Below are 2585 nucleotides of genomic sequence, written 5' to 3'. Positions count from 1 at the left end.
TGCAGCTTGGATTCTGCCTGTAATCAGTAATGGAATGAGAGCCTGGTGGGAAGCAACGTCCTCATAAGGTGGCGGAGAGGGACAGCGTTAGTGTAAGCAGTTGATTTCACCCAGGTGGCCCCCTCTCCCACAGATGCCGGCATCGAATTCCTGCTGACATATGGAGACCCGCCTGATCTGCCCTATCGCCTGTGGGGTGGCCCACCGATGCGCCCTGTGAGGAGTCCAGCGAGCTGAGGGACTCAGACCCTGTCGGGGCCCAGCATGGCACCGGAGGCATTGACTCCCCACCCCACCAACCCATAACTGGATCCAGAGTCGGCAGCCAACTGGTGGGTGAATCCGCAGGACTCAAAGATTTGCCCGCCTCCTCCCTCACGGAGCAAGCAGAGAGGGGGATCCCTTCGACCCCTGACGCTCTTCCTTCGGGACCAGAAGAACAGGTATTGCTGGCTCTTCCCCACAGCTGTACAGTTCTCATACAAAGCAGTCGCCCGATCAATCGCATGCATGGAAGATGCGGAGTCGTTTCTCAAATCTTCCCATCGGAGGGGGATGGAGCTGGCTCCCCCAAAGGGTCACACACAGGGCGAGAAGACCCCCCACCAAAGGCCAAAAGATCAGGGTGGTCTAAGGTCCAGTGGGGATGCAATCTCAACAAGCTGCCTACTCACCCATGAAAAGCAGACCCTGGAGGTGACCGGAACTTACCTCAGTGGCGCCGGATCAAGGAAGCACGCTACAGAATCATGAGGCTCAAATTCACGACAAGATGGGCTTCATGTGGCCCAAGCCCATCTCCAGGGCAGGAGTCGTATAGGACCCCCCCTGGGGCTCTATTTGGACGATTCACAATAGTTGAATGGCTTCAAGTCCAGGGTTGGGACACACAGTTGGAAGTCGAATTTGTTCTATAAAGTAAAAATCCCGGTTGGCGCTGACTCTCATCTCTTCGCGATCTGGAAATGGCAGCAGCAGCTTCGCTGACCTGGCCTTGCCCCCCACCCCCGCTGGAAACGGCTGACAGTAAGGAGACTCCTCACAGCCGCTAAATTTTGTTTCATTAAATGTTAAAGGCCTAAACTCTCAGATGAAACGGAAATCTATCCTGAAGAGGTTGAAAGACTTGAAGGGTTCAGTTATATTCATACAGGAAACCCATCTTCTTCTGGAAGACTTCTCCCGGCTTCACAATAGGGACTACCCTAAACAGTTCTTTGACTCAGGAAGCACTAAAAAAGGGTGTTCAGCGATCCTCCTGTCAAGAGATGTACCATTTGAGGAGCTAGACACGATCAGAGACCCTGAAGGCCAATTCGTCAGAATCAATGGTCTTCTCTATGGTCAACTTTACTTCCTTGTTTCCGTTTATGCACCAAATGAAGGTCAAGAGCGTTTTTTTATGAGAATCTAGAGGCCACTCTTCTCCCATTTCTGGAAGGCCTAACTGTCATTGGAGGGGATTTCAATGGGGTCGTAGACCTTGATAAGGACAGAACCTCAATCTCATCTCATAAGGACTTCAGGCTGGCATGAGTATGCTACACCTCTTTAGAGTGCTGGGCGTGGTCGACACCTGGAGGGTCCTGCACCCGGACGATAGGGATTTCAAATTTTTTTCTCATGTCCACTGCTCTTCATCCCAAATGGACTTGATTTTAGCCTCCCCACAAGTGCTGTCTTTTACAAAGGCCACGGTCATCGCCCGAAGGTTCTCTCAGACCATGCTCCGATTTGCATAAAAACCAGGGCTTGAAAACCATCCTTGGAGCCCAAACCACAGTGGCGTCTATATGACCCAATCTTAAATGACTTGGCCATGCAGGATGAGGTAGCCAAAGCTATTAAGCAGTACTTTAAAAAGAACCATAAGGAACTTACCTCCCTGGCGACCACGTGGGATGCCATGAAAGCTGTTATCAGAGGAGTACTGATCTCACATATGGCAGCCTACCATAGACATAAGAAACAGACGAGGGATCACTTGGAGCAGGAGATACTGGGGATCGAAAGCTATTACAGAAAGGGTTGGTGTCCCAAAGTCCATGCTGCCCTCTACATCGCCAGGAACAAACTGGAGGCCTTGTATGCCAAGGAGACAGCGCTCTCCCTCACAGTGGTGAAACAGGGCTACTATGCAAAGGGCAATAAGCCCAATCGCCTCTTAGCCAATAAGTTGACACAGGTGAAAAAACAGAACATTATTGTGGGCCTCAAGGATCCACAGGGCACCATCCACTATGAAGAACAGGACAAACTGCGCCTGCCACAAAAACATTTTTAGAAACTATGTGGAATCCAGGAAGATCTCACAACGGCAGCCCTCCAGCACCTCACCAAAGAAGTTATAGAGATATTGCAAGCCCCAATCCAACAGGAGAATGTCATTAAGGCCTTATCGCCTAGAGCCCGGGCCCTGACGGTTTCTTCCCAAAATCTTCAGCGCCTAATTGCCCCCCCCCCCAACAGCTCTCTTAAACACGTTTGGAGTTATGGGTACAGTGACTCCATCGATGCAGACCTCAGCCACGATTTGGATCCTCATGCCAGGTAAAAACCCCAAGGAGTGTGCCTCCTACAGGCTG

Source organism: Ambystoma mexicanum, chromosome 9 (genome assembly GCF_040938575.1).
Source record: "Ambystoma mexicanum isolate Mex_15411 chromosome 9, UKY_AmexF1_1, whole genome shotgun sequence".
NCBI classification, from domain to species: Eukaryota; Metazoa; Chordata; class Amphibia; order Caudata; family Ambystomatidae; genus Ambystoma; species Ambystoma mexicanum.
This window is presented reverse-complemented; position numbering follows the sequence as displayed.